The following is a 10,266-nucleotide window of genomic DNA, read 5'->3' as shown; positions in this document are numbered from 1 at the left end:
AGCGCTGTACAGAAATACAATGGAATCGTATTGATTACATAACATATCAGTAAAAGATAATCTATATACAATTTAATGCAATTATTCTATGACCATAGTATATATGCCACCGTTTTATCTATGCCCTGAAACACCAACTGGGGGAGGTGGGTATCACCACTATTACAAATAGCAAAATATCTGCCTAGTGATGCTACTAAAGGTCTTGATTTCTTGTATCACAAGTCAGACGCATTGACGCTCCACATTCAAAGGAGAGCTAAACCCTAAAAATGAATACGGACAGAAATGCCATATTTTATATATTGCGCCAGTCTAAAGGTTCAGCATCTCTATCGTATTAATGATCCAGTGATCTAGTCCTTCCAAGTTGTCACAGGAGTTTTCCATCTTGGATTGTGTTAGGAGTGTCTGTGACACGCACATGCTCAGTGGGCTCTAAGCAGCGGTTGAGAAGCTAAGCTTAGGGGTCATCGCAAATTATCAAGCAGAAAATATAGGTAGATGTTATAGGGCTTTTTACTAAATTCTGATGCTAATTGTGTTGATTTCTGATCTGCCATGTACCAATAATCTGAATTATTTACTATTCATTCTTATATTGTAACATATATTTGGTGCATATTCAATATATTGTGAGTTGGTCCCTATGCAGAAAAGAAGATGGAGAATTACAGGGGAATCTTTGGAGACACAAATCTTCCCTGCTAAAGAGTTGTGGTTTCCTTGGGCAGGTATAGAATCCCAAAACATAATGTGCATTTCTACTGTACTTCTTTATTTAAGCTCTAGTTGTCCTTTAAAGTATGACTGCTAATACCATATGCAGATATAATCTCAGTGACTGATCCAGGAGGAGGTAATAGCAATTACATATTAACAACTAAGATTTATCACTGCCACTAATATATTGGTTTTAGCTTTGCCACCTCTTGATCCTTACACTTTAGCTGATGGGATCAACTGATTGAAAATGTCCAAGGCCATGGAATAAGGCCACCGACATCACATAAAATAATTATAAGTTTAGTGGAGAATTTAAACAGAGAAAACTCTCACAACTATCTGACATCGCACAGAACTTAAACACATTACATTTGGACAAGCTTTACAATGTTTAGAAGAAAAATCATGTTAATCCCTCAAATTCAAACAAATAAAGCATGTCTGCGGAGTGGAGCATGTGCAGTTGAACAAAATAGCCGACTTTTTAGTTAAAGTTCGGCTTTTCATTCTACTGCGCATGCGCAGCCATGTGAAGAAGGAGGAAGACATAAGAAGATCACTACGTGGTGCTCACTGGTATAACCCCAGTCGGTGCAGTTTTCTGCTGATAGGAGCACTGGCCCAGGGTTTCAGGTAAGTAACTACAGTCACTTGGGGGTGCCTAACATTTGGCACCCCCCAAGTGCTGCAAGCCTTTCCTTCTCCTTTAAGTAGGGATGCACTGAATCCAGGATTCGTTCGGGATATGGCCTTTATTAGCAAGTAAATTAGGGGCAGGGAGGGAAAATCACATGATTTTTTGTCACAAGACAAGGAAGTAAAAAAAAAATCCCCTTTTTCCTTTCCCTTGCCTAATTTGCATATGCAAATTAGGATTTCGGTTCAGTATTCGGCCGAATCTGTCACAAAGGATTCAGGGCCAAATCCCAAATAGTGGATTCGGTGCATCTCTAGATTTAAGTAGTATGTTCTACGCAATGGCTGTGTTATGCTTTTGAGCAAGTAAATATACTGATAACTGTCTAGGAGGTGTTAACAAATATATGTATTTTATACTGTTATCTTGATTTTCCCACAAAGGGCCCTATTGTTTGTTGGGGTGCAAGTACCCTCTTTTCTTCTTTTCCCTGAGCATTTGTGAATGACTGGGGATTACAATGCACTAGAAATGACAATACCCTGTGAATATATAATTACGCCTGAGCTATTTACAAAGATTTTAATCATACGAATATTTTGGATTTGATGTCTGAAAACTCCGATTTTTTAGGCTCTGGACACACATACAACAGTTTGCGCCGCCTTAGTTTTGCGGAAGCCTTAACTTGAAACCGATACGCATCGGTCAGCTTTTTTAAAAACCGTGGTGCGGACCGCAGTTAAACGTATGTGTGTTAATAGCTTTAGGATTTTTGCCGGAACACCACAAAACCTTTGGATTATTGCACGATACCCAGCGCAGATCAGGATATCTTCAGGACTTCTCCCATTGACTTCTACATAAACTTGGCAGGTCTGAGTTGGAGTACTTTTTTTATTCAGACTTTTAACACCCTCGGAGTTTAATAAATTCTGAAAAATTTGAGGTTTCTTTTCCAATAAAAATTTTGATTCTATAGTATATAAAGTTTTTGGCATTGGGACTTAAATAAATAACCCCCCACCCATGTCACAAGCTTCATCCAACTGAATCCAGTGCAGTAATGCAGATGATTTCTAATAGTGTCATAGCTTAGTTGAAGTAGGAAAATTGATATATTTGCTTGGTAAACATGTAATACAGCATAATTAAAGGATGAGTAAACCTTTAAAATAAGTAAAGGTAAAATGGAGCAGGCCTTGAAATTCACAGCTGTAACTCCTATGTTTATTGCCTGAAGAAGCGGGTCTGAGCCCGTGAAACGCGTTGTACTGATTGGAGTTCGTTAATAAATTTTGACTGCTTAATTACAGTCGTTTTGTGTCTGCTTGGAGGAGGTAAGTCCACTACTGCCTCCTCTGATTACCAAGTTTTGGTTTTTTAACTCGTTTATATCCTTTTATTCTTTTGGCGCCTCTGTTCTTTTTATACAAGGCCCAGAAGAAGGCATGTGTCCAAGTCGGGGACCAGGTAACCCCGTGAATGAGGAACAGATATACTAGGGCAGACTTTTCATAGTCTCTCTAGGAGAGAAAGGCAGATAGGATAGAGAGAAAGAGCAGCTGAAGCTCCAACAAGGATTTGCAGAAAGGGAGTAGCTTCCCAGAGGCTCTGTGTGTTGCCTCCAGTCAGGGACCTCAGTGAAGAGGGACTGTAGGGTAGAAGCTGCTTCCTGACAACTTCCAGGAGGGAAAGGTTGTACTGCAATTGCCTGTGTACTCTCTGTGTGAGCCTGCCTTTGTTCTGCGTGAACTCTCAATATGCTGTTTTCCTCAACTCCTGCGTGACTACTGAAACCTGTGGTCACTTGCCTCGTGCATAGTAAATAAACCGTTCCTGATTGTTAAGAACCTCCTGGCGCCCAAGTTGTTTTTGTGTGCACAGTAGCCTGGGGGGATGTAGTTGCACTACACCATAGAGGGAACACTTCCACTTAGCGAAGGCCCTGCCCTGGGTGTAAGTCGCGTGTAACCCATGCTCTAGTGTTCTAGCTGGTGAATTAACCCCGAGTGGCCCAAATAGGTGTTACATAATCTAATACAAGATTTTAACATTTCAGTTGGACAAATAAAGGAAAGAATGTGAATTGTTAAATGGCTCAGGTAAATGGCCCTTTTGGTTGCTGCTTCAAAAGGATTTTGAAACCGAGTTTCTAATCACATAAGTCCCACCTGGTTCACTGCGTTATCTAAAATCCTGAATGTTATTTCTTTCTCATTTGTCAAATGCACAGATGTATTACCTTTTTAATTAAAGACAGATAAAGCTAAAGTGGTAAAATGGTGACCTTCTTGAAAATAATGAATAACACTCCTATCTTTCTGAGAGCAGGGAAACAATCTTCTAAGAAAAAATATAGATATGGATTAAATTGCTTTCTTCAATTCTTACAGGGCTAGCTGGAAGCAAGTGCTTGAGGATCCTTTATTCCAGAATACATTTTCGCCACATATTTTACAAGCATCATTCAAGTGAACATCTCCATAATCATCAGAAGGCCCAGGTGAAATGTTTTCATGTTTTTTTTTTTTAGCAGAGCTACATCAGAAGAGTTCTCTGTTTTCCTTTGGAGCCTATTCTCCTTGACTGTACAGTCAAACTGACCAGCAGGTGGGGCTGTTGTTACACAAATTCATTATATTAGCAGTTTATAAACATCTTCATAACTTTTGAACTTTTTTTTTATTTATATTGAAATAATTTGTACTGAACCTACAAAAACATATCAAGTAATATTATAACTATGAAAAAGCAGCACCATTATCCTAATGAACCCAAATGACCCTTCTCCATATATCAAAGCTGCAGAAAGCTTGACAGTCATTGGAAGAGTGCATACATGTGACCTTTGGTATTTCACACATCACTTTGGAGCGACTAATTATATAGTCCTATCATTAATTTACACATATTTAGATTTCACTGGGAAGTGGGTTATTTGTGTTTAATTAATAGGTGTTTTTGTTTCTTTCTCCATTTTTTTCTACGGCAGATAGTGTCATTAAAGGGCATGTAAAGGCAAATGAAAAAGAAACCTATCTCCAATATACTTTAATTAAAAAATGTGTACCGTTTTTATAAGAAACCTGACTGTATGCAGGGAAATTCTCCCTTTATTTACTGCTATGGATAGGAATTGTCAGATGGTCCCTAACTGCTGAGCAGGGAAACAATCATACTTATGAACAGCAGGGGGAGCCCCCGCCTTACTTCCCAGCCATGCAGAACTCAAGCAGCTTTGTTTATGACGATCCCTAAGCAGCCCAGACCACACTGAGCATGTGCACAGTCTTAGTCTTGCAAAGATGTTTAACAAAGTTACAAGATGGTGACCCCCTGTGGCCAACTTTGAAAGCAAAAATTATTTGTTTGATTAGGCTTGTGGTGCGGTAAGTTCATGTTTATATTTACTATACAAAATACAGCATTTCTAGCCTTATTCTATTTTAGACTTTACATGCCCTTTAATTTACATTCTCATACATCCTGCACTCATTTAACTTTAAAGCAAAATATTTACTTTTGCCTGAAAGGAACAGTAACATATAAAAATAAAAGGGGTTTAATAGAATGACAATATAATGTAGTGTTGCCTTGTCTTGGTAAAACAAGTGCATTGGCTTCAGAACGACTACTATAGTTTATATAAACAAGATACTGTGTAGCCATGGGGCAGCCATTCAAGCACAGGCTAAGCAGGAGATAACAGATCCGCTGTGTAGAATCCCATTGTATACTACAGAACTTATATGTAATCTGCTGTGTATCCTGTGCCTTTTCTCCTTTTTCAGCTTTGAATGGAAATATCCAGGTGTGGCAATATTTTTCTTGTTCTGAAAGTGGTGACCACCAGTAAATACTGGAAATATATTACAGAAAATGTTTGGACTCTCGTGTAAAAACGTATTTGTATTTTATAAAAGATGAAAGAAGCAGAGATATTGTTGGTGGACTTACAGTATATGTTGTGGATCCTACTTTATTTACAAATTTAATGCTATATAGGGTTTTATTAAGTCCAGATAATGACAGTAAAGCAAGGGTTACACTTGACTCTAATAAACAGGAATGCAACTCACTTAGGCTATTGTTCTTAAAAATAAAAGGACGCGAGGAGTTTGGTAGGAGTTTGCAGCAAAAAAACAGAACAGATTTTATTGTCCAAAACAATGTCCACAGGGGTTAAGTACTAATAGATCCACAGAGGACAGTATGATGCGCAACATGTGGAGATGGATAGTGAATTGTAATGATCTACCCTAGGGTCTCAATGCCCCTTGTGGTCTGGATCCCAAACAGTGAAATGAATCAGAGAGAAGACTATACCTGAATCTCTCTTCAAACTGTGGTCCTAGAGGAGAGCTACTACCTGCTACCAATCCTCGTTGGAGCTCAGGCTGCTCATTATATCTAGATCTGACTATCTCACTTTTCTTGAAAGTGCTATTAAATGGAATAACCTGCCACTAACTAAAGCCACATTCACGGGGTTCCCAATCCCTGACTTTCACTAGAGGTAGGGCCCCTCTAGGACAGCACAGCTTGGGGTCTTGTTGATCCCAGACTCCCTGGAACACATCTTGCTGGGTAAGCAACTTAAAGCCAAAGAGAAAGATCCACCTCTAACCAGACACTATGGGTCAGATTTATTAAGGGTCAAATTGAAAATTTTAGTTTTTTTTATGGTCAAAACTGTCGACTAGGGATTTATCGATTTGAGTTTTTTTTAAAAAAATTAATACAATTTGAGATTTTTCATACTCTGGCCCTTTAAAAATTCAAATTCGACTATTCGGCACCTTAAACCTGCCAAATTACTGTATAAGTCAACGGGAGAGGTGCAGTGACCAATTTGGAGTTGTTTGCAGCCTTCCTGACATTCGAGTTTTGATCAGAGAAAAAACTTGAATCAAGTTTGGTTGAATTCGTTTTGATTCGAGTCAGTAAAATACATCTGAGTGTAAGATGTTCTATTTTCTCTTAAATAATCCCCCAGTCGAATTTCAAGTGAATTTGAATTTAAACTTACATGATGTGAGGATGACTGTTAGGATTCACTGACAGGAGCTAAGGTGCTGGGTAACTTAAAGGTATTTATTAAACAAAACATAATCACAGACCTTTGCAGAGCAATATAAGGCAGCAAAAAACACAAGTCCAGAATCAGGCAACAGACAAAACAGAATGAGGTACAGGCAAAAAGATGAAGATGGGCAGAGTTCATGCAAAGTCAAATATCAGGCTGAGGTCAAAACCAGGAAGTCCAAAAACAGAGCAAGGAGGGATAATAGGGAACAGGAACAAGGCAGGGAGAAGACAAGATTACCAGGATATATTCAAGAAAACAGGATTGAGGAACACGACAGGAAATCAGGATCACCAGGCTTGGAGTTGCTGTTGAGCTAATAATCCAGCACAGGGTATTGGGGAAAACAGGCTTAAATAGCCCTCAAATTCATAATTGTCCTCAGCTGGATCGGGGGTGTGCATGCAGTAAGACTGGCCTGGAGTCAGCAAAGCAACAGGTATCTTAGAGCCAGGCCACCACCACACTGCCTCCTGTGGCTCAAGCAGGAGGAGCAGCGCCTGGAATACAACAGGTCCTCACACATGAATTCGACCCTTGATAAATGTGCCTCCCCATGTGACAGGAAGTGGGTATGTAAATGGACAAACAGATACCCATGCTTTTGCCCAATAACAAGAAGAATAGGGAAGTGTAGGGATTTAAAGCCATAGGGAGTGTACAAAACCTATGGGTCCCTACACTTCCACTGGATAATGGCAGAATAAGAAAAGCTGCTTCTTATTACCTTTATTATCAACAGAAAGCTTGTTCAATACAAGTTGTATTTATGGGCTAAAAAGTTGAAATTTGTGCCTAATTGCCCTTAAAGCTTTATAATAGTACACAATACCCCTGATATTTGGATACTGCATTTGTAATTAAACAAAAAAAAGCAAATGTTGCTTGAGGAGGTTCCTTTAATGCTAAAAAAATAAAATAAAATTCGGAAAGATTTTGTAAGCCTGAGCTCCTTTCTTCAGGCACCGATACACAAAGTGATCCTCCTAAAGAACAATGTGCCGGGCTCGGAGCACCGTAGACATTCCGATCTGTATTCTAAACAAGTTCTGCGTTCACTTGAGGCAAAGCTGGACATGTATATCCTCCTATTACATGTCGCCACTTTTGTTTTATATAAAAAGTATCACACGAAGATATGCCCTTAACCTGTTGATCCCTTACTAAGGGCGCTGCTTGTTTAGTGTAATCTCTTCAAGCTCAAGGCGGAGAGAGATGATTCTATTGAGAGCACATCTGAGTCATTGCCAAGTGCTCTATCGCCTGCTGTCATTTCAAACTATACATCAAGGATAAACACTCAAAAGAGCCTTTATCTGACTGAATGGCATTTAGATGTATAGAAAATACAGTAAACCCTCTGTGTGTGTGTTTTTTTTATCAGGACATAGAGAAGAGCCAAGTAGTGGGTCTTAAATGAGATAAATCTAATCATAAGTGCCAAATAACATATAACAGATTGTTACACTGTCAATAAAAAATAAGCCAATGTGAAAGTGCCATCTGTAAAGTAAATAACTTGTACCACCTTTAGCCGCAGTTCCATGGACTATATGGATTTATTAGGAGATCGTATTGGAGAAACGGCATTTCCAGCAATGCCTCATACCTTCAATTACAGGTGTGGAATTTGTTATTCGGAATATGTGGGACCTGGGGTTTACCGGATAGCAGGATCCAGATCTTTCCGTAATTTGGATACATTAGGAGGCCCATTTTAGAGCTTTTTGAAACCACAATTAAACTCATGTTGTCTAAAACCACAAATGCCATGAAAGTTATTAAAAGCTCCGAATGTAAAAAGTGTGAGCGGGAAAAAAAACGAAACGCTGACCAATGCGCTAAACAATACAAATATCTCCAAAACCTCTAAAAATCTGAATGACCAAAAAAAAGTCCAATAGAATCAGCACAACTCCCATTGCCTTCTATGGGCCTTCTAAGAGTTTTATGTGGTTTTTACACTTAATAAATTTTGCATTTTTAGAGTTTCAGAGAAACATGAATTTATAGAGATAACATGTGTTTCATGAAAAAATAGAAGTCCGAATGTTAGTAAATTGCCTCTTAAAGGAGTTGTTCACCTTCAAACACTTTATTCATTTCATTTGGTTTGAGACAGACAGACAGAAATAAAGACTCTTTCCAATTACTTTCTGTTTTCTGTCTGTGACCGTTTTTGTAATATTGAAGTGTAAAGCTTCATTTGTCACCTTCTAAAGCATCTCTGGGAGGGGGGTCGCTGACCCTTTAACTGTTTTAAATTAATACATTTAGTGGATACTTTCTTTTCTTTGTCCCTGCTGAGCAGAATCCCTTCATTAAAGGCAGCTGTTAGAATTGATACAATATTTGCTAATATTCTACAGATACTGCTGAGAAATGTATCAACTAAATGTAGCAAATTGTAACAGTTCAGGTGCTCCTGAATGACTGAGCTGCCAGAGTGAAACACCAGAGACAGGAATATTAAACTTTAAAGTTAAATTTTGTGGAAACTGTAAAAAATAAAAGATGAAAGGCAATAGAAAAAAGTCTTTATTTATGGTGAATTATCTGAAAACAACTGAACTGAAAAAAGGGTTTGGAAGGTGAACTCACCTTTTAGTTAACTTTTAGTATGTTATAGAATGGCCAATTCTAAGCAATTTTTCAACTCTTCATTATTTATTTTTTTACAGTTTTTGCATTATTTTCCTTCCGCCTCTTCCGACTCTTTCCAGCTTTCAAATGGGTGTCGCTGACCCCATCTATTAGTAATGTATCAGAGCAGAGACACAAAACAAAGGATGAATTCTATGGAACTCTACTGTGTGTAACATGGCCTGGGTATATCGTTCAGAATGCAGTGAAGAAAAAGACAATTACCATATGGGTAAATATTAGGGACGCACCAAATCCAATATTTTAGGATTCGGCCAAATCCCAAATCCTTCACGAAAGATTCGTTTGGATACTGAACCAAATCCAATCCCTAATTTGCATATGTAAAATAGGAAAAGGAAGGGTTAAAGAGACCCGAGTACTTAGCACAAATTTTGTTTGTGGGGTAAAAAGTCATTTTATTTTTTGTTTTTTGGCGAATTCTGGATTTAGTTCATCTCTAATAAATATATTAAAAAATATTACATGTACCTTTAAAGGAACAGTATCACGAAATAATGGAAGTGTTTTAAAGTAATAAAAACATAATGTCTTGTTGCTTTGCACTGGTAAAATTGGTGTGTTTGCTTCAGAAATTCTACTATAGTTTATATCAGGGATCCCCAACCTTTTCAACCCCGTGAGCAACATTGAGAAGTAAAAGGAGTTGGGGAGCAACACTAGCATGAAAAATATTATTTTTTTTTTTTTGTAACTTATTTTTTATTAATTTTACAGAAGTCATTTTAAGCGATAAAAACTTCCATCATTTTAACTGCGTACACACAAAAAAAAAAGGTGAGTATAATAGTATAAACATATATCGGTGATGGACCAAGCCTGGAACCTGTTAACAGCTTAGTTTTTCCATACATCTGGATATGTGTTAAAGTGGGTCCAAACTGGTCTTTACATTGTGTTATCGTTGTTAAGTAGCATAGTCAAACACCATAGTCAAACATTGTGGTTCACTCTGAATGCCTAACTTTATAGGTCAGTAAATAAGTTATCTCAAGTCTGGACCGTGTGTGGAGAGTGGATTCCCCGGCTTCCAGTAGCAGATGAGTCTCTCAACTCCCAAATATCCCAAACTTTTATATGTTGGTCAACCTTGTTGGTCATCATTGCAATACCAGCTTCAAACATTTTATTTGAATTTATTCTATTAACT

Source organism: Xenopus laevis, chromosome 7S (assembly GCF_017654675.1).
Source record: "Xenopus laevis strain J_2021 chromosome 7S, Xenopus_laevis_v10.1, whole genome shotgun sequence".
NCBI lineage: Eukaryota > Metazoa > Chordata > Amphibia > Anura > Pipidae > Xenopus > Xenopus laevis.
The sequence above is the reverse complement of the archived record's forward strand: the minus strand, read 5'-3'. Positions refer to the sequence as shown.